This window comes from Polypterus senegalus, chromosome 3 (assembly GCF_016835505.1).
Source record: "Polypterus senegalus isolate Bchr_013 chromosome 3, ASM1683550v1, whole genome shotgun sequence".
Taxonomy (NCBI): domain Eukaryota; kingdom Metazoa; phylum Chordata; class Cladistia; order Polypteriformes; family Polypteridae; genus Polypterus; species Polypterus senegalus.
In genome coordinates this window covers 68,521,726-68,543,889 of record NC_053156.1, presented here as the reverse complement: position 1 = coordinate 68,543,889, position 22,164 = coordinate 68,521,726, and the positions used below count along the sequence as shown (strand labels likewise).

The 22,164-nt window shown below is 39.6% G+C and overlaps 1 protein-coding gene across 17 annotated transcripts in view; it reads right to left on the bottom strand.

The window, feature by feature from the left end:
- epb41l2 (erythrocyte membrane protein band 4.1 like 2) overlaps positions 1–22,164 on the bottom strand; it is a 336,181-nt gene that overhangs the window by 265,433 nt on the left and 48,584 nt on the right. For 6 of the 17 annotated variants that reach the window (XM_039747456.1, XM_039747455.1, XM_039747459.1 and 3 more), the window contains exon 1: positions 6,815–6,984. The exons of 2 other annotated variants lie outside the window; for them this stretch is intronic. The gene's annotated coding sequence lies outside the window, so the exon portion shown is untranslated. Of the gene's footprint in view, positions 1–6,814; positions 6,988–22,164 lie in introns of those variants that run through there. 9 more of the 17 variants (XM_039747449.1, XM_039747446.1, XM_039747448.1 and 6 more) reach the window with 3 other exon arrangements.

Genomic DNA, 22,164 nt, shown 5'->3' with positions numbered 1-22,164 from the left:
TGTCTCTATAGGGACATGCTTTCAACTTTAAATACTGTATAATAACAATAATAATTTGATGGAAATACTGCAGATATGAATAGTAGTACTTAATTTTTGAACACTTAAAAATACAACACTATTGTGGCTCACATATTGGTGTAATAGTGTATTATAGTGTCTCTGGTAATTCTGAGCTATTCGATGAAATGTTCCCACCCCAACCCTCCACCACTTAAAGAACCTTTCCATGAATTATTGATTAATACGTTTTGGTGTTCAAGTTGAAAATAAAACAATGAAGCTAAGTATACTATAAATTATTGGAATTAAGGTTTTAAGTTCGAAACATTTTCTCACAGCAAACTGAAGGATGATAACTGAATTTAATTGGTGTCCACCAAATTTAAATTTTCTCATTCTCATTCTGTTCTGTGAACTAAATTCATTTTAAGGTGTTGATTCTTAAAATGCATCAACAGAATAATGAAAAAACTAACAAACATTTACCCAAGAAAATACACACTGGTGATTGTTATCAAAAAATAGACCAAAGGTTCTGAGATATATAGGAACACTTATTCATTCACCCACACAGACTGAGAAAATTTAGATTTTCTAAATAACCTAACAAGCATGCTGGTATATATGGTATTGTGTGAATGAATACCTGTATATATTTTATGTCTCTTCTTTTAAAATCTAGGCTGATATCAGGCTATATGTGTAACTCCAGATATACTGTATAAGCACAAGTCAATCATTCAAGACAATAAATGAGCATTTTAAGAGGAGAAAATCGTAAGACAGCCAATTCTGCAATGAACGCTTTAAATTTTACCAGCACTAAGTGACCACTGAGACCTGAACAATAAATTAAATAATGAACACAAATGTTGCCAACTTCTCTGTCAAGTTGCACCAGAGTTCTAAGAATGGCTAACTTTGCTAGAGGTGTGGCTTATCTCATTTTGCACAGCCTTCTTTGCAAATATTTGTCCCAAATGGCCACCTCTCTAGCTGCTGTGACTGTGCTGTTTCCATTGACACTTGGCACACCACACCTTTTTTGCCCCTTGAGAGCATCTGCTCTCTGCTGGCCTGGCTGTTTACAAGACCTTCATCAAACTCTTGTCTCCAGGAACCACTTTGTTTGCAAGACTCCAGGATACAGTTTTTTTTTCTCATTCCTAAAAATCATTTGTCTTTACCATACAAACCAGGTCAGAAATTCCTGGAAGCAGAAGCTGTCTGCCATCAATGGATATAGTTACCCATCTGCAAAGTCTCACTTAGCAACACTGTCATTAAAATAGAAACTTAGCAAAAACATACATTTCTCCAAAGTTTACATTTCCCAAAGAAATTTTAATCAGTGCCAACACAGGAAACAGCTGCTACAGAGATAATGATAACGCCATCTCATGCTTGAGGTAACAATCACTGTTCTGCTATAGAGTATGTGTGAAAATGAAGCAAAAAAAAGTGGAAATGTTAAAGGCAAACATCTGATAAAAAATAATAAGTCTGCTTACTAGGCTGATAGATAAGAATCTTGTGCCACAACTACCGGTGTCTGCATTGATCTGTGTATATTTCCCCACAAACTGAGACATCATTTAGCAATAGGCCAAAATCCACTTTAAATGCTTTTATGCTTATAAAAAACTATCAAAATTTAATGTTAGTGCCAAGAAGGTCAATATTATGCTGTCTTGAAATATTTAAATAAAATATAGGAGTTGTATGGAGTCTGCCTTGCCTCAAATTAATCTCCAGATTATTTTAACCTGCCAACGTCCTACCAATACACATATATGTATATGTGTATATAAATTTATTTATTGGATATTATATTATTATAATATATTATGATTGACAGGCTATTTGCGTGCACAAGAAGGTGGACTTAATAAAGTGTGTATATGCAGATGTGACTAAAAAATGCTAAACCAAACCAATATTGACAGAATAATTATTTTCAAAAGTTAGAGCATACTCACTGGCAACTTTTTGGAATACTTTAGTAGATTAACAGGTAGCACAAAAAAAAATATCAGCCTCTTCCTAACAATCGAAGAAACCACAGAAAAGTTCAAAATACTGCCAACAAAATTTTCACCTAACCCAACTTTTCCATGCAGATAAAATTACCTTTATAATTGAAAACCTTATAAGTAACAACTATTCTTTTCAGTCTTTCATGGTCCTATACTGTGTCTTCCAACTTCACTATAATGTTCTCTATACATACATATACTACTGTGAGACAATTATTGCCCTGTCCATGCAATGACATCTTTAAAGCGATATTCAAGTTCAAGATTAGATCAATTTCTCTCAGTCTATTCCTAATGTGGTATGAAACTGCAGCATTACTTTCAACATTAAAATGAAAAAATTGAAATGAAATCATAATAATTGCTATGAAAAACCAAGACTGTTTATAGAAATAAGAGGATATCACAGGAGATTCACTTTTCTGTGACTACAGCCTAACATTTTTAATATAATAATATAATATAATATAATATAATATAATATAATATAATATAATATAATTTGCCATAGACATCTGCTGGATGTAAAAATGTCCTACAGCTATGCTGCAATGCATTTAGATTATACAGAGAGGCTTTAACAACCTCTGAACTGAACATGTGCTACAACTGAATGTATAATGAGAAGTTTCATTTTTCACGGAGAGTTGCCAGTCCAAGAGAATCTAAAGCATTTGTACATTCAGTGGGATTTGGTGGGATTCTGGTAAAAACCAGCACTTCTACACAATGACCAAGAATATTACCACTGCCCAGTGTCTTATTTCTGTAGACAATCTAAAATAGCTGATAATCTTTCAAGGCACCAGTTCCAGCTTATTAAACAGATGGTCAGAATACTTTATGACCATGTAACAATCAACATATTGAATGTCACATTTCTCCTCTATTCCCTCAATTAGAATGGGAGACTACCATTGAAAAACTAATATGATAGAAATGCATTACTGTACACTTAGAAATAAAACATGAGAGGCCACCAAGAAAATGGAGAAAAGCAACTTTCAGGCAAAAATGTTAGGAAACAAAACTATACTGGACATTTCAGGGCATTTGTCAGGCATTAATAAAATGTATAATAAATCAAAATTTGTACAATGCATACATTTTGCAAACAGTATCTATAAAGCAGGCATTTGTATACTCTATAAGTGTGAAAGAAAGTTTTTTTAAACATCTTTATAACACACTTCTATTTTAATCGTTTCATAAAGATACTATTTATAAATGGTGTAATATAAAGACTACGCAACTAACTGAATATGTGATTTTCTGTGCTGCATTAAATGAAGGTACAGTTAAAATTGACAAGATCAATCAAAGTTGACTATTTATCCCACTCACAAATCATTAAAACAGATTTATCCCAGTATTCTTGAGAGCCAGGTCACACAGGACAGGTCAGACTTCCTATTAGATAAGACGCATATTCAGTACTAACAACTTGGAAGATTTTAAACTCGCAAATCATTCAACACTGCCCATTTTCAAACACTGAAAACATAGTCCCCGTGGTGAAAACTAACAAATATACAATAAGATTAAATAATCTCCACAGATAAAGCATCTATGCAATCAATATTTTAAAGCAGTACATTTCTAAGCAAGTTTAATAGCCATGACACTGGATTTCTGTCACAGCCCTATCACTGGTGAAATTTAGTAGGCAGAACCTTAATAAACTCTGCTTTAATTCCTCCAACCTAAGTGGCACAAAGTCCAGGGAATTTGGGGAAAGTGGACAAACCCAGATAATGGCTAATAAATTACCAGAATTCACTGAACCAGTAAAGGACAAATTTTAACTCTGAACACTAAATAATCAATACGTAATTTTGTTGATATTTATAATAGGTGGCACAGTAATGTTGATACCTTACAAACGTTGGGTTAAAATAACGTGCCTACATTGTGACTATGTGGCGTTTGCACAGTCTCTCCAAGTCTGCATGGGGTTTTCTCTAGGTCCTCTCCCGTATCTTAAAGATGTGTGTGTTATAAATTGAACGTGTGTGTGAGGGTTAGTATGCCCTGTAATGGACAGGCACCTCATTCATGATATATTCCTGCCTTGTGTCCAGTGCTCAAAGGAAATTCTCTGGTTTCCCACAAACATAAAATGGATTAAGTTAGCTATAGAATGTTGTGTTAGTATTTTTATGATTGAAAGGTTAGCCTTTAATTTCCAAATATACAGGTAGTCCCCAGGTTACGGACATCCAACCTACGACTTATGAACGAGGCCACAGCTGCGACACATGCGCCTCAGTAACTGCCGCTGCGTCATCTTCGGCTGGGGAATGCTGCAAGGGGTGGCTGGAGGGGGGCAATTTCGCTGCTCGCGCAGTGTAGTGTCCCTTGGGCGGCTCCCAGCGGCAACCCATGGTCCATAATCACCACTACGCCGCCACCAGCCGCAGCTACTGCTCCTGACTAGACTCAGGCTGGATGGAGCGGAGTGGGGTGTTTCACTGTCCACCCAGCACACACGGCTGGTAATGCTGCAAGCGGTGACCCGATTGTGGCTGAACGAAGGCCATTGAGGCTGAACGGGGCAGCAGGGGTAGCACTGTAGTGTGCCTCGGATGGCTGCCTGTTGAATTGGGGTTGGGCGATTCACTACCCGCACCGTGTTCGTACTCAGTGGGCAGATGCTGCAGGCAGCATAATGTAATGGAGGTGACTGTGTGGAGGGCAAGTGAATAACCGGCCCTCGGCGCAACAAGTCATTCTTAATAGCAAGCCTGCTTGTACTGTTACGCACATAGCAGGAAGTTATCTCTTGTCAGTACATCGGACATGGTGACGGGTGCCTTCCTGCTGTGACAGCGTGGACAGTGCTGTGCAGAAGAGCACATCTTAACCTTTTGTCTTCATCCTTCAAGAATGTCTCTGAAACACAAATCTTATGCAAGTGCAGGTGATATAGTAAAGAACAGAAAAATAACCACCATTGAAAATAAAGTAGAAATACAGTAATAAAAAGGTCAGAGAGGACTGAAACTCCATCATTCAATGGCAGAGCACTTGGTTACAGTTGGTTAACAGTAGCATTTATTAAAATAATGTACCTGTTCCAACTTACATACAAATTCAACTTAAGTACAAACCTACAGTCCCTATCTCATACGTAACCCGGGGAACTGCCTGTATCTGCAAAAGAAAATGCTGAAGCTTCTACTTGTTATGTGGAGAGGCTCCTTGCAAATTATGTATTTGTGTATGTAGCCACAACAAAGATTAATTAAATCAAAGACAACTTAAGTTCACATTTCCTCACTTTCAGTTTTGTTAGGTTTACTCGATTTTAGGAAAAACAAAACTACCCGATCAAAGCCCAACATGTGGCCATAGATTGGCCACACCCACATCCCAGCGCGTGCACAAAAACAAGCAAGAGAGCGCGCGGAGAGGGCGTGACCAAACAATGATGTAATCGACACAAGTCGCGTCAAGGGATTTCATTCATAAAAAAACAATTACACACTTATATCACACCCCTTTTCTGCGCGATATGGTTATCACAAAAGATGAGTCTTTATGAAGTAAGCACTACTAGGGTATTACCTCTTTATTTTTTATTACAGAAGTTGAAAAATCATATAGAGACGTTGTTAAAGTAAAGCACGTAAATGAGTGTATATTCTTTTCTGATGAGCAAAAAAGTATTCTGCAGCAGCAAAAAAAAAAGTCAGTTCAGCTCTTCGTTAATTAAACAACAACGCCACAACTTTCCGAGCTGTTTGTTAATAATCCTCCGCGTTATCCCCCCTTCAAGGCTAGATTGTCCAGGATGACGTGAGCAGCAAGTACAGTCCGGAGATGCGCGTCTGTGTTTGATAAAAAAAAAAAAAACATCTAAAGCGGCAAGAGAGGAGTGCGCTCCGGTTAAAATGGCGCCGTGGAGTTTGCTGTAGCCTCCGAGACGGTGGCTATGTAAAGATCTGCCTGGAAAAAAATTCGATTTTGACAGAGAGCCCAGCTGTGCTCCTTTTTATTTGCTTTTGTTGTGCAAGCGAAGCAGCGCCTGCTCCTCCCCCAGTTTATTTGTGCTGACCTACAAACTAATATAAACAGTGGTGAAGGAAAATAAATCTGCAATGAAACAGTTACAAATGAGTGTATTAATATAATGTGCTTAAAAAATCAACAGGTTACACACCAACCACGACCATCGTTAATATCGGTGGGAAATGTGCAGTTTTCACAATTAATGAGTCCAGGCATCTTTGACTGAAACCTGCTAAAAGTTTAACCGTTACAAGTCTAGACTCAGCGTCGCCAACACAACACATTACAAACGAGCGGATTAGTGCTGGAAGTCCCGAGCGATGCGACTCCCGAGACGCCAGCAGGCAGGGGCTGAGGACAGCAGGGAAGGAAAACGATAGTACACGGGGGGGGGGTTGGAGTGTGATGGGAAATAAACACGTCCCATTCGGGAGTAGACCTGAACGGTGCCGAGTAAGTCGAGGGGAAATACTGTAAGCATCCTTTTCGGAAACTGATTTCTATAATTTCTGGAGTGCGGTTAAATCCCTTCCGATCGACGCAGTTGAGTGCACTTTAATTCAATCGGGCTACCAATGCCTCGGTCTAAAACCCAGATATCCAGGGCTGTGAGGTTCACGGGCTGTCGTGATAGTTGACAGCGAGAAGATGCTCACGGCGTAAACAAGCATCACTCTCAGGGGCTTATGACACATGTCATGCGATTTCTGCGCACAATCTCGTCTGCCCGCTCAACTGAAAGAAGTAGCCCAGCCATCACCTACCTGTAAATGGACACCTTCCTTTTTTCTTCCTTCTAAAAACGCTGTGCGTCCCGTATTTTCCGGTAGCAATTTGCCTCCACAGATCCTCGCGCACTACCTCAAATTGAAATTCCCAGACCAAAACCTTGCTGGGAGGGATCCGTGCTCCGTCGAACACGTCCACTTAGACAAACAGCATAATTCCCACCCCCTGCTTTCTATTGGCTCGCCTGTCACTTTAAACACAGTTACTGATGTATGAATGGACGAGTCCACTGTCGATTATAGCTAAACCCGCCCCTGGCTGGGCATCGCTACTTTGCCTTGGCGTAGACGATGTTCCAGTTGCTGGCGTTAGTGAGCTCACAGCTCCCACACCAGGCCGTCCCTGTGAACTCAAGTGCTCGAATTCAGTTTGTATTATCTTCTCGTAAACTAAACGCGAAAATACATCCGCGAATAGCTTAGATTTAATAATGGTATGTGAACGCAAATGAAACGGTCAAATTGGCACTGCTTGCTTGTTACTAGTCGCATTTCCGTCGATGCCAGAGTTAACTTTAACACGGCGTGCATCTCCAACTTGGTAAAGAGGCGATTTTCTTTGCGCACTCAAAACTAGAATTAAGAAGAAATGCCAAGTTAATCTGAAGGCTACTCAGTGTACGGCAAACGGGTGGGGTATGTGTATATCAACTGTTTCTCTTGGTACTCCTTTAATTTTTCTCTAATAAAACAGACTTTAACCTTTAAAATTAGTTTGGATTTTGCCTTGCGCCCGAATATACTCTGGCACGACAAGTTGAAAATGGATAATCTTTTTTTTTGAAAAACTTTGGGTGTATAGTGACACAGGGAGTTCATTGCCATGTAGTGTTTCGAAAGAACTATATAATGAGTCACATTAAGATATTCATACCAGACACAATGGACCCCCTACAGTGTGCTTATAGACCAAACAGGTCGGCAGAGGACACAGCACTACATTGCATACAGTTCTTACACACCTAGAGCACATGGACTGCTACACTTGATTGCTGTTTATTGATTATAACTCTGCTTTTAAAGCTGTGATATCAGCTAAGCTCACCAAAAAGCTGTCCACTCTAGGTGTTCTACCTACTCACTGCAACCGGGTCCTGGACTTTTTAACAGGCAGACTCCAGTCAGTCAGGCTAGGGAACAACATTTCCAAAGCAATTACCATAAATACAGGAACCCCACAAGGATGTATTTTGAGTCCCATGCTGTACACACTCTTTATCCATGACTGTATTACTTCCCAGCGTTGTTAAATTTGAGGAGGATACTACCGTCATTGGACTGATTTCTGGGGATGGTGAGTCAGCATACAGGATGGAGGTTACTGACCTTGTGAAGTGTTGTCAGGATAGTAATCTCTTTCTTAACACCAGCAAAACAAAAGAGATGATTATTCACACATGGGGGAAGAGAGGTCAGCATCTATTACTGTACATTTGATAAACTGAGGTAGAGAGGTTAGGAGCACACACTGATACAGTGCATTGCCAGAATCCAGATTCGGACCCGAGTGCAGCCATGCAACGTGAGATACCTCAGTACCACACTAGTTCAGATAGAATGGAACAGTGTGAGGTTTTGTATGGTGGCTGGAGTGCCAATTCTGCCACTAACCCCCAAGTTTTTCCCTGCAGGTTGGAGGGCCTACATGCAGGGCTGGATGCAGAGTAATGTCATACCCAGGACGGAGCAATTGCAGGTTAAGGGCCTTGCTCAAGGGCCCAACAGAGCAGAGTCCCTTTTGGCATTTACAGGATTCTAACTGGCAACCTTCCGATTGCCAGTGCAGATCCCTAGTCTCAGAGCCACCACTCCGCCTAAGGTAGAGAGAGTGGCCACAGTTAAATTTCTTGGCATTAACATCGCAAATGATCTCATTTGGACCTACAACATTACAGACCTGGCAGCATTTGTATTTTTGGAGAAGGCTGAAGAAGTTTGGCATGCCAAGCTCTATACTCGGCAACTTCTACAGATGCATAATTGAGAGTATCTTGACATACTCAATCACAGTCTGGTTTGGGAACAGCACAGCATAGGACCTCAAGGATCTACAGTAGGTGGTAAAATCTGCATAAAATATAATCGGAACAGCACTCCCTGCACTAGAGAACAACTGTTAACACCAGAGTTCTCAGGAGGGCCTATACACAACCCACCCATAACATGAATTGTTCATACTGCTACCATCAGTAAGACACTATAAGAGTATAGCAGCTGGAACGTCAAGGCTAAAAGACAGTTTTCTTCCTTATGCCCCCAGCCTTGTAAATAAAACCCGTCCACTGACCCTCCCCTCAACACTGCAGGCTATCTTGTGTCGGGGGGATGGAAGGCCATCTTTTGACAATATACCTGCAGAGCTTGAATTGAATCATTTATTTATTTGCACATACATGCATACTTCTGTTTGTTTTTGCGTTTCTTTTGCACTTGAGTGTTTGTGTTTATTGTTATTTATTTTTGTCTCTTGTTTATTGGTGGATTACTCACAGAATAAAATTTGCATTGTACTGAGTACATAGACAATAAAGCAGAAGTTGAAGATGAAATTTGACATTTTTGCAAAATGTTTGTGTGTAGGTTTTGTCTAGGTCCTAGTCCGTCTAGGTCTTTCTAACTATGCCTGCCACTAAACAGGCATCACACCCAGTCCTCACCCTTTGTCTTCCAGGCGGTAAACCCACAAGATGGAGCCACATCGCTGTTTTGGGCTGAGCAGAGTTATGTGGATTGCCCAACTACCACAGACAGGCATGGCTCCAGAAGTGGGTCCGGGTATCTATATTCTGGGTACAGTACATTGTTTTTTAATTTGTACCATCATGAGAGTTGTTGTGAACTCTACTTTGTCTGACCTTTTAGCTCAAACCTGAGATCCTACTAGGAGAAGAAAGTTCCATATGACCTAGTTCTCTGAGTATCATTAAGTTGTATGATAGGGTAAGAAGCTGAGCACTTCAGGAGAACCTCAGAGTAGAGACAATGCTCCTCCATATTAAAAGAAACCATTTGAGATGGTCTGGGCAGGTTGTAAGGATGTCCCCCAGGCAGTTACCCCCTAGAGCTGCTTCAGGTATGTCCCACAGGACGAAGACACTACAAAATACCCAGGATATGGTGGAGGAATTATATCTCATGGTTGGCTACCCCATGAATAGCTGAAAGCTGTAGCTGAAGACAGGGGAGTCTTGGCTGACTTGGTTGGCCTGCTGCCACTGGACTTTCACCAAGAAAAGCATTTTCACAAAATAACCTGAGATGAGTTGTCTGCAGGTACATCACAAAGCTGGCTGTGTAAGGTTGGTCAGTGAATCTGAACTGTACCCGAGTACTTCATTGTGCCTCTGATGGACTGGCACACCACCCAGGCCATGTTCCTGACTTGCATCAGATAACTATAGGAATTAGCTCCACCTTTCTGTAATTATAAAATGGTCAACATGAGCTCAGCAAAATTGATTGGTGAAAACATTTTTATTGTACAGGGTGGGAGCACAAGGGAGTAGCCATTAGCACTGCTACTTCACAAAGCTCAGACAATAGCACTTTATATTAGAGTAAATTAATTTATGCCTGCTTTCCAGATAACACTATGTAGGTAGGAGCAGACCCCTTGCTATCCTGAGACAGAATGCATGTGTTCAGAAAATGTTTGCATTCCAAAGACGTTTGTTGATTAACTGCTTACTTTAAACTCGCCCTGAGTGAATGAGTGAGTGAATGAGTGTGTGCGTGTGCACTATATATCACTGGGGCACAATCTTGGATTTGGATCCTTGCACTCAATGCTGCCTTGATAGTCTCTAAACTTTGACCATGAACTTAAGCAGGTTTGATAATTAATGGATGGATAGATTAAGACACTTTAATTATAGTGCAAGGTAGCTTAGCATGTAGACCCTGGTATAATTCACAGTAGAGGTGTTTTCTGAGTAGATTGTGCATAATCTTTCAGTGTAAAGGTGAATTTCCTCTTACAGCTTAGTTTTCCAGTCACAGTCCTGGTTCATTCTAGGGTCAAGTAAATCAGTTTGTTGAGCATATACATAATGCAGAATAATGTAAGAAAAGGCTAAAGAAAATGTACAAATCAATTCACTGACATAAATTCAGTAAAAGAAAAACTCTAAAATCTAGTGTTGCTGCCAGTCCTTGGACCTTAAACAAACTAATCTAAAATCATGATGCTGAAGTGTGGCCATTTCAAAGTCTCAGTCACAGGTCCATATGATCTGCAACAGTGGCCTTTACAACTAAAGTATCTTACTGAACAATGATTAAAACTTCTCAATTAGGAGGAACACATGGCTATATCCAGTTCTGGATAATCAATTAGGCTGGCTAAAATCTGTAACTCTTGCTTGTCTACTAGGAAAATGAGCCGGGACTTGGCCAGACTCCAAGACCAGGCTGTTTCTAATGAATTCGCACGCAGTTTGTGTGAGGAACTTTCAGATTTGGGTACGACTGCTGATCCTAATGTGATGTGGGAGACCTTCCATGACAAGACTCTGTAGGTTGCTGAGGGTTGTGTTGGTGTTACCAGTGTTCCCAGAAGGAGGTGTTTCATCTCGCAGGGCACCCTGAATATCATCTAGAGGAGTCGCAGCGCATGGCTCAATGGCAACTCTGGTCTGTACCGGGAACTGAGAAGGATGGCTGTGAGGGTTCTTAGGGCAGATAAAGAGGCGTTTGTTAGAGGAATCTGTGAGTAAGTGACACACCATCTGTGGTCTAGCGTCCCACGTCCTGCTTACAGAGGAATCAAAGCATTACGCACATCTGAATCTGTTCCTCGGTGAGTCGCAGTCAGCAGCTGCTGATGGAATGGTCCTTACGAATGACACTGCAATTGTGACCCGCTGGGCCGGTTACTTTGAGCAGTTGTTCAAAGCTGATCTTCCGGCTAGGATGTTGGATATCTCTGGGTCCACAGTTCTTGAGGCTGATCCTCCAATTAGATGTGAACCACCCAATCTCACTGAGATTGCACAGGTGGTGAACCAGCCGAGGTAGGGAAAGGCTGCAGGGATCTGTGGTATCCGGGGAGAACTTCTCCAGGCTGGTGGTAAGCCTGTCCTCCTGGCATTGCAAGCAATGTTTGCTTCCATTTGGGAGACTGGCATCATCCCAACTGACTGGAAAATGGGATTTGTCGTCCCTATCTGGAAAGGGAAGGGTGATCGCAACTACAGGGGCATAATACTGCTCTCGGTGCTGGCTAAGTTCCTTGCTAGGGTCGTCCTTAATAGGATCCGTGATCACTTGCTCACCTACCAGCGACCGGAACAGTCTGGTTTTACGCCTAAGAAGTCTACCATTGACCACATCCTGGCACTGAGGGTTCTCATGGAGCGCAAACGTGAATATCGGCAGAGTTTCTTTGCAGCCTTTGTCGATTTTCGTAAAGCGTTCGACTCAGTTGATCAAGTTGCCCTGTAGGACATCCTGAGGATTCGCGGGATCCCCTCGAGATTGCTGGATATCATGGCCGGCCTGTACACTGGTACTGTGAGTGCTGTGGAGAGTGGAGGCAGGACCTCTGTGTTTTTCCCAGTTGATTCTGGGGTTCGTCAGGGGTGTGTTCTTGCGCCTACTCTGTTCAATGCTTGTATGGACTGGGTGTTGGGCAAGGTCGTGGGATCCAGCGGCTGTGGGGCATCTGTTGGTGAAGAAAGGTTCATAGATCTTGACTTTGCCGACAATGCTGTGATCTTCGTGGAGTCAATGGAAGTTTTGATTGGGGCACTCGAGAGACTGAGCGAGGAGTCTGAATGTCTGGGCTTGCAAATGTCCTGAAAAAAAACCAAGATCCTGACCTCTTGGGCATAGCCATCAGCAGTGTGTCTGTTTGCGGAGAGAGTGTTGGCCTTGTTGAGAGGTTTACTTACCTTGGCAGTGACATTCATGTCTCTGGTGACTTTTCCTATGAAGTCAGTAGACGGACTGGGATAGCATGGGTGGTCATGAGGTTGCTGGAAATGGTTGTGTGGCGCTCCCGATATCTATGCAAAAGGAAGAAGGTCCAAGTCTTTAGAGTCCTGGTGCTTCCTGTCTTGCTAAATGGTTGCGAGACATGAATACTATCCAGTGACCTGAGACGAAGACTGGACTCCTTTGGTACTGTGTCTCTCCGGAAAATCCTTGGGTACAGTTGGTTTGACCTTGTGTCAAATGAGTTGATGCTCATGGAGTCCCAAATGAGGCACATAACCTGCACTATGAGGGAGCATCAGTTACCAATGCCAAGGGGTCACCCACATAACACCTGGCTGCGACAGATAGAGGGTCATTTCTGGAGGGTAGCACTGGACCGTGTGTCTGCCTGAGGGGTTGCAAATCGGGATCCCAAGTTGTTTCATTGTGTAGTGGGTGTGGCAATGCACTGTATCAGTGTATGCTCCTCAACTTGACTTGACTTGACTTGCTTGTCCTTTCAGGTGATTTAAATTCAAACAGTTCCTGATTCTTCTTCTTCTTTCGGCTGCTCCCATTAGAGGTTGCCACAGCGTATCATCTTTTTCCATATCTTCCTGTCCTTAGTAATTGAAATTTATTTCAGCCCCCAAGAGTGACTAAAAAATACATGTAATCTTGCCTAGGAAATAAGTGACCCAGTATTCAGATGCTGGCAATATCTAAAACTGAACTTTTAAGGGAAACAAGCAGCTGCATCCAGTGCTAGATATGATTGATCCTGCAACCAGTGCTGAGTCAAATTTGAAACTCCTTTCAGGCTTGAAGATAAAATCTGTTCCTGATTAGAGAGAGAAATGGAATCCAGCTGCTTGCTGTTCCTGATTTCAGCACTGCATTTGCGTTCAGCCCTGAGTAATGGCTGAGACTACTTATGTCTTATTCTCTACACATGCTTTCAAAAATGAGCCCACTTAAGACTGCATGTAATTAAAATTGCTGGAGGCTATCAATAAGGTAAGTATTATCAAAGAATTTGAATAGTTCTAACAAATGTTTCATAAAAGATTCACAGTTACTTTCTTTTTTCTGTAACTGTTTACTAAGTGTCAAAATATTGGGCATCAGTTTTGGGCATTTCAAAGAGAGCAGTGAAAGTGTCCATTAAGGTATATATTTGAACCTGTCACAGTTCTACCTGATGAGCTACAGTACACAATAGTCTAGTTGTTAGTGCAGTTGTGGATGTTGCTAGAACAGTTGTGGATCCAGCGTAATGGGTTCAATCCTAATCTCATACCCCATCATCATTAATGTGGAGCCTGAATAATCTCCCTCCATGCTTGTGGATTTTCCTTTTGGTACTCCAGTTTTTGTCCCACTTCCTCAAAAGGTAAGAACATAAGGAGTCTGACAGTGAGAGAAAACCATTCAGTCCATCAGTCTTGTTTGTTTAGCTAATAGATAAACTGTTCCAATATTTCATCCCGACACTTCTGAAAGGTTGTCCAGGTTTCTGCTTCAACCTTCCTTTAACCTTCTGCTTTAAGGTTTCTGATTAAGTTAATAGTGATTTCAAATTGGCCTTGTGTGAATGTAAGTGTTGCTTGTGCATGAGTGAGCAGTGTGATGAACTGGCACCCTGTCAATGGCTGGATTCTGCCTTGCAGCAAATGCGTTTGGGATTGTATTCCCCTGTGACTCTCTGTTGGATTAAATGGGTTTGAAAATGTTATATTTTATGTTACAATGCCACTGCAGGAGAAATAACCTGTAACAACTAACATTGCACTTAGATTAAAAGATAAAACTGCTGCATAATCCTGGGATTGAATGTCAACTCAGTGACTATCCATGTGGACTGTACATCTTCCTCCTATGTCTGTATTTTGTTCTCTAGATATTCTGTGTGGCGGGCGGCCGGGTCCCATGCCTGGCTGGGACGTCCCTTCTACTTATGTTCCGGGGGAGCAGCCATGGGCTCCTCAGTATCTCCTCGGGACGCTTGGTGGCAGCCTCCCTGGTTGATGATGGTGCCTCAGTTTCCCGCAGGGTTTCATGGGATATGGAGTTCTCCCCAAACCTGTGAGGATCTGGGGTGGCCGCCCGGGGGTGCTGCATGGATCCCGGAGCAAACCTGGACACTTCTACAGCCCCGCCCGGAAGTGCAATTAGCAACAGCTGATCAATTACCTGTAGCACTTCCAGGTAAGTTATAAAAAGGGCCAGCATCCACTACTCAGGAGCCAGAATCAGGAGAAAGAGGACGAGGTTGCCTTCTGAGGGTGGTGCCAAGGTGGAGAGTTGTGTTGTTGAGATCAAGTGCTTTTGGGACTGTGTTGTGGCTGGAGGGATTACGGGGAAGGCATGCCCTCCAGCTGAAGAAAATAAAGTCTGTGTTGTATTTTTATATATAGCAATATAGCACCTTTACCACATCTGTTATTTACTGCATATCACACTAATAGCTTTTCTAGGCTGATGGTGACTGTACATAGGTCCAGGTGTGACTGTTCATTAGTGCTTGGTCCCTGTGATGCATTGGTTTCTCATTCATGACTGATTTCTGCCTTATGCCCAATGTTGATGTGGTAGTCTCTGTGAGTCTCAACTCAATTAAGTGGATATGGAAATAAAGGAAATATGGATCAACTGGTGATTCTAGAAATATATGAAATATACGTTAGGACATTGTATGTTATTTTAATATTGTAATTTTCTGTCTCACAATTAATTGTGTTGCTTACATCTAAATTCACTGCAAATGAGTACCTCGGTGCTGATATAAAAAAAAATCTCTCAGGTAATCATGTCACAATGAAACCATGAATGATTTCTGAAGAAAGCGACTTAACCAAAAATACTTTAACAGAAAAATGAATTAAAATTCAAAATTTGACAGAAAATCTAAGCATAAAGTCAAACCATATATATTCCTTTAACAGGAAAAAACATTCAACTATTCTCAAAGAATTATAATAACCTGCTCAGGGATATAATAACCTGAGATGGATCCAAGCAAAACAGCAGCATGATAAGTAACACCAATGCAGAGTGTTGAGAAAGACAGCAGTTTTATATAGGCCACTAAACTGGGGTCCAAGGGAAAAATTCCAAAATGGACCAGAAAATAAAAGCAAATTGTTACCCAAAAATCAGAATTCAAAAAAGCTGCAGAGGTCTTGGCTTCAACAAATAAAAAACGGGTCAATTGAAGAATAAAATGTATTATTATTATTATTATTATTATTATTATTATTATTATTATTATTATTATTATTATTATTATCATAAAGGTAAAATAAACAAGTAATGCATATCTAAAAATTCCAAAAATACAAGCTAAAGACTTAAAAGAAGTTAAAACACAGACTCTTGAAAAAAAGCACCCGAGAATCTTGATTCATAATGATATGATGGTAAGGCACCAGGCAAAAGTTAAAGCACAAAATAAAACATAAGAAAGACAATAGTAAAAATGGAGGGAAATTAAATATATTATGAAAAAATGTAATCAAGGTGAGACATTGTTAAAGTTTTAATAAAGGTTGTCCCAAACTCTGTGATTCTGTGATGAGATTTAAAATCCCCACCTGGGCAGTTGAATATTAAAATTAGTGCTGGAAGGTGAACTTGGCAAAAAATCACTGACACAAGTAAGAAAAGTCAGACATATAGAGAAAAGAATGACAGGAGATTTGAGAAAATGTTAGTGTGTGATTTACAGAGGTAAGAAAGTGGGAAAGACATGGGAACAGGTTGTCACGGTAGACCCAAAGTGGTACAAGGACTACTTTTGTTTATTTGAAATTTTAAGTAGATATTGATTGAGCTTCTGTATGATTGTAATTATCAGTGCAAATGAAATCGGTTTACACAGAACATGCCATAATTAAAAAAGAAGGTGTTGCCAAAAATCTATTGTATGTCTAATCTCAATTATAATACCTGTCTAATGTTTTCATTGATGGACCTGAAGAAAATTTAGATTTGGGTGGATATATGGAATGTAAATCATTTTTAAGTAAATAAATACCAAATTTTACAAACTGTATATAAAATTTTCAAGGCAGAGTTCTTCTTTTGAGAGAAACATGGAAGTCTTACAGTGCTCATTCCTTCCATGAACCAGACAGGGTGCAGAGCCATTTAAAAAGGCTAAGGGTGAATATACACAATGTGATTTTTGCTCGACTTGTGAACTTATTGATTTTCAGATCCAACAGAATTACTTAAAAGTTGTGGAAGGTCATAAAGTCACCTCTTGGAAGGTATTAGATAGATTCCAATATGATCCGAGTGGATTACAGGCTCCCAGTAGATTCTTGACATGTCAAAAAATTTGGGTGCTATCTGGCTGAGTTTGTCAGGTGTGAGTGGCCATGGAAGCTATTCTGCATTTCAATATCCACTGACTCTGCATTTATTCTTTCGTAATCATGACTGAGAATAGAACCATCCACTCTATTATATTTCTTTGCAGAAATGTCATGACTGAATATTCAAAGAATTCATTGACCTGCATGCATGTTTGCATGTTTGTATTTCAGTCAAATTAGCACAATATTTGTATTTGGATGCACTCATAATTGTTTTAGGGAGCAACTTCCTTTTCTGAACCCATCCTTCATATTGTAAAATAGCGTAGGTACCATAAAGTTCTACACAATTGCATAAGATTGTTCAAAGGGCCACAAATCATTAGCGAGCCCACAAAATCATATACAGTATTCCTGCTTCTAATCAGCTACCAGTATAAATGAGTCATTAAGTGTGGGAGGGCAACCATAGTGTATGCCAATCCTAACGGAATAAAAGGTTATATAGCACATTTTATGGTTTACAATCCAAGGAAGCTAATGCTTAATCTGTGAAGCATATTTGTGAGGCATATAAGCATTGAATATTTACATTTTAAGGAAGCAGAAATTAACAGTTGACATGATGGAAGGGTTGAAAATTATTATGGGAGTTGGAAAAGTGGATATCAAGTGTCGCTCTAAAAAGGTGGTTCAGCTAGAATGTAAAGGAACAAATGAGACCTCATTAAAGGTTAAATCTCAAATAAATGTTAGGGACTTTTTCTTTGCACAGAGAACTTTATGTACGTGGAACAAATTACTATGTAGAGTAAGTACATGTAACATCTTAGGGTCTTTATGCTCCTGATCAATTAGAAAATGATGACATATGTAATGCTTAAATGGTCATTCTTACTAAAGCGTTTCTTACATTCACATATGTTAAAATTAAGAGTGATCACATGTAACAAATAAAAATCATTATAATAAGTTTGTAAGAACATAATTATGTTTTTTTTTCCTATTAAATCATTATTGAACTGTGTTAATTATGTAGAATTTCATAAGCTGGAAAATAATCTGTCCTCAAACTTGAAAAAGAATTTCCGTTGGTGGGCTGAAATTGCAGTGATAGCAATGTATTACCGTCAACTATAAACTGAAAAGGTCAAAACTTTAATTTTGCTAAATCCACTTTCTAGGCATTATCTGTGGATAAAATCTATTGTTTAACTCCTATATTATCTTCCTGTCAAAAGGTTGCTTTCTCCATCTTAGAAACATCTAATTCTTTCATACTATTCAGAAACCCAGAAAAGATCATTTGCTCATTCATACAGAGTAGAAAGAAGTCGTACAGTCATTTCAACTCTCTTATTTCTTAACCTTCACTTAATCCACAATGCGACAGCAAAATTTGTAAGAAAAAATCTAAAAAGATTATATGCCTCCAACTCTTAAATCTCTTCATTAGAAGGAAGTTAGGCCAGCAAGTGTCTTCAAATATGTTGTCTTGACATACCATTCATATGATATTTTCTTGCTGGACATATAACATGTTATCTCATGATAAATGAATGACTCTAGCAACTTGCAGGATAAAATGATTATGATAAAGATACAGTATATTATTGGTATCCATGTTTACACAGTAATGTTCTAATAAATTACACTGCACAAAAGCAACTTTCATTATCAGAAAATATTGTTAGATATTAAGTGACTAAACATGTATGCAACATTTTTATAGCTCACCTCTACAGAGTAAGTTTTTTATACATTAGGTAGAAGAGATCAACACAAACTTACCACAAGCAGGTTTTCATGTTTTCCCAGCAGATCCAAGTCAATATATTGTAAGAAAGTTGTAAAGTGTGAAAAGAGAGAGATAAAACATTAATTTAAATAAACTGCATATTGTTATCTTTATTTGAAATTATGTGATTTACCTGATTGGAGCATAACTCTTTATGCCTATTGATTAAACAGATGTAGAGAACATGTGTACAAATTCATTACTGATGATTAGAAAATCAGCAAAGATCATTAAAAAGGTTGGCAAAAACATTTCTGAGGGAATTATTTGATTAACACGTTAGGCTGAAGGATTTTACCAGGACATAAAGATGTCTTCTAAAGCACTCTCTGATGTTGTTTCTAGCTAAATCCCAGAGCATGCCTCTGCAGATTTCCTAAGAGATTAGTAAAAAAGAATTATCGCAATCCACCATCTGGCCTCCTGATATCAAAACAGAACGAAATAAAGCTACAGCATCAGGGCTTTGTAGTCACCATGCTTTTGTGTTAGTATTACTTTTGGACTGAAGATCCCAAAATGATAGTATTCAGTAGCCCTTTCTTTGTGTAACAAGCAAGCTCTTACTTATTTGTTTCAAGATCATTTTCATCACACAGGCAACCCTGCAGATTCTTAACATCAGATAACCTTTGAAGGTATTAGCCTACCATGAGGCTGAGGCCATGGCATGATTTTTGATTTCTGGCCTTAGGTAAATGGTCATGGGAGTCAGCTACGGAATACCATGTAATGAGCTTAGTAAGAGATAATTGCATGGGTGCACTGTTATTTTGTATATGATGTCATACCTTTTGATTAGTAAAATGGCAGGAGTATTCTATGATCCTGTTTATGGTGCTCACTTTAAATGGCATACATCAAGAAGCACTCATTGGAAAATTTAACCAAGAAGTTTCTTTAGTTGGGTGACACAGTAGCAGAGAAGCTAATGCTGCTTCATTACAACTGCTAAAATCTGAGATGTAATCAGTGGTGTAGCAACCACATGGAGTGGGAACAAAATCCCACAGGCTACCCAACTCAGGGGGCCCCCTAAGCGCCATCCTTTTTTTCCACAAATTCCCACCATTTCACATTTACCAATCCATGCAGGAAGCACATGTGGTCAGGATTGCAACCGGCAAATTGAAAGCATATGGTTTCAGACTGTTAGACCAATCACAGCTTCTGTTATAAGATCTAACATCAGCTGTCATTGTTCGTATGGTTTCAAACTGTCACCGGTGGCAGTCCTGCCCTTTAAACAACTTAAGGTAGCTGGGTAGCAATGCAAGTGACTGGCCAGCAAGCAAGCAGCAACACACTGTGATATGCGAGTTTGTGTGTATGTATTGCTTCTGGTATGTGAAACTGTGTTTGCAAGGTATAATAAATTCTGTTTGTGTATTAGTGCCAGTAAGCTGTGTTATGTAAGAACTATTTTTTGTTTTAGTTAAAGTGAATTATTCACTGATTTTGTAATTACATAGCGTTGTCAGCAGTGCAGTAAACATAATATGTACAAATCATCTCTATAGTATATAAAAAAAATCTTGGGACGAGACTTTTTTTCCATCAACGAGACGTGAGCTTTTGAAGAGAGACACTTCCACATCCCGCCAGACATGTACGTCACATCTTACTTACAACCTTTGTAAGCAAGTCCAGTGATACACATTCAGAGCTGTTAGAGATAATGGTAGTAGGAAAATTCAAAAGTCTCAAAAAATGAGTGAAAAGATTACATTAGCACAAACAAATGTAAAATATTACTCTGTGAAATAACAGACAAGTGAAAAGAGATTGCATAGTGTTTGAATCTTATTCTCTACGACTGATCATCTGCTAAACCCAGGTAATACAAAGGAATGCCTCCAAAATACTTCCAGTGAAACCTGTGAGGCTATTGCTGTATTTTTCAATCATAAAATTAATGATATTAGAAATGTAGCCCAGGTTAAAAATGTGCTTAACTAACTAACTGATTTATGTAAATAAGTTACTGATGTAAAAAAAATGTAAATGTTATGTTTTAAACTGTTCGTTTTAGTGTAGCAGTTCGTTACCTGGTTATGCAGACTTTTATTTTGATAACCGGATGGGTAGAAAAAACGGAAGGTGGTGGAAGAACCGCGAGAGAGAAAAAAGAAAAAAGAGGGAGAAAGCAGGACGCCGAGTTGGTGTAGCAGAAAGTTTGGGGAGACAAATTATCAGCACGATAATTTGCTGGAATATGAACTGCTGATATAAACGGAGAATTTCGATTAGACGTTCGCAGTGTTTATCCGGCAATGAACCACTCGTTAACTCAGCGAGGAGAAGTAGCAAGGTGAAGAGGCAGTAGCTAACGCAGCTCAACACGCTTCTGGTGGACGTTCGTTTATTTGGAGACGCTTTCAGGATTAGCTCAGCAGCGGTTCCCTGCTCGTGGATAGAGGCGGAGAAGTCGGAAGGATTTGATGGACTGATAACCACATTGCCAAGTAGGGTACTTTTTTTTATTTTGTTTTGCTCCTGGTGGAGTGAAGGGACCGTTAGGTTTTTGGTCGCAACGCTCACAAGCTACGAATCAGGCCTGCAACGTTTTGTTTTAAATAGTGTGATAAGAGTGAATGTGTTTTTATTATTAATAGTGTAATATAGTTTTTGATTATTTCCAGTTTATTACTTGTGTTTTGTTGGTTTATAATTAAAAGGGAGTTTACCATTGTTTTATAACCCAGTTTCTTGGTGTTTTTCTATAAGTTTGTTTAGTATAAACCATTGAGTTGGGAACAAATGTAACAGGTAACTTAATCTACCTTTATTTATTTGTTATTACCTGACCAGTGTATTGCTATACTTAATTAATAATGTTTTGTTCATAGTGACCCGAGACTCAAAATATTAAAGTAATTAAAATTATACTAATTTAGGCATTGGAGTGAAGAACTCGGGGCCCCTTTCTACACACTGTTAGAGTAGACGGGCTACATAAAATGGAGGCACCGCTGGGATAACTGTGTCTTGGGTAACCAGTGAGTTTTTTTGTTTGGTTTAGTTTTGAAAAAAAAAAAAATTCCGCTAAGTAATGGCTGAGAAAACTGAGTTAGTTTCTGAGTTAAAGAAATGGTGCAGGGGTGAAGGATTGAGTGAGGCTCATGGACTGTTAGTTATTGTCCCTGAAGATGTGGAAATAGCACATATTGAAGAGACTCTTGGGACTATTAAGTGCTTGGGCAGAGTACGTGTTAGGGGAAGGATTTTCAATTTGGAACTGAACAGCCTCATGGTCTTGTGTGAAAGCAAAACGCCCTAACTGCCGAAAGTGT